Source organism: Oncorhynchus nerka, linkage group LG27 (assembly GCF_034236695.1).
Source record: "Oncorhynchus nerka isolate Pitt River linkage group LG27, Oner_Uvic_2.0, whole genome shotgun sequence".
Classification (NCBI taxonomy): domain Eukaryota; kingdom Metazoa; phylum Chordata; class Actinopteri; order Salmoniformes; family Salmonidae; genus Oncorhynchus; species Oncorhynchus nerka.
Window position 1 is genome coordinate 41,238,712 of NC_088422.1, and position 642 is coordinate 41,239,353.

A 642-nucleotide genomic window follows, 5' to 3' on the forward strand; every position below is an offset into this window, starting at 1 on the left:
TTTCTTTGCTCTGTCATCTATATTCTGCCTGTAAACGTTTTTTTTTTTACAGGCATCTCCCATGTAAAGTGTGGCTGCGTCTCATATGGATGGCACTATAACCCTATGGGCTCTGATCAAAAGTAGTGTACTACTATATAGAGAATAGGGTGCCATTTCAGACGCGGCCTGTCTTATAACGATGTTGTAATAGTAGTTTATGTGGTGGATTTTCTGGGTGTGCTTGCCAAATGGCTCCCTATATCGTGCAATACTTTTGACCAGGGCCCATACGGTTGCTCTTCAAAAGTGGTAGAAATTTGAGGTTGGAAAAATATGCAAATGTGTATCCTATTTTTACAAAACTTTCAGTACACGTCTTCAAATGTGTCAAGAAGACATATAATGTGAGTACCAGTCAAAAGTTTGGAATGGCATCAAACACCTGGAAACAAGTAACCAAAAGAGTGTTAAACAGATCAAAATATATTTGAGATTCTTCAAAGTAGCCACCCTTTGCCTTGATGACAGCTTTGCACACTCTTGGCATTCTCTCAACCAGCTTCATGAGATAGTCACCTGGAATGCATTTCAATTAGCAGGTATGCCTTGTTAAAAGTACTATTTGGGAATTTCTTTCCTTAATGCATTTGAGCCAATCAG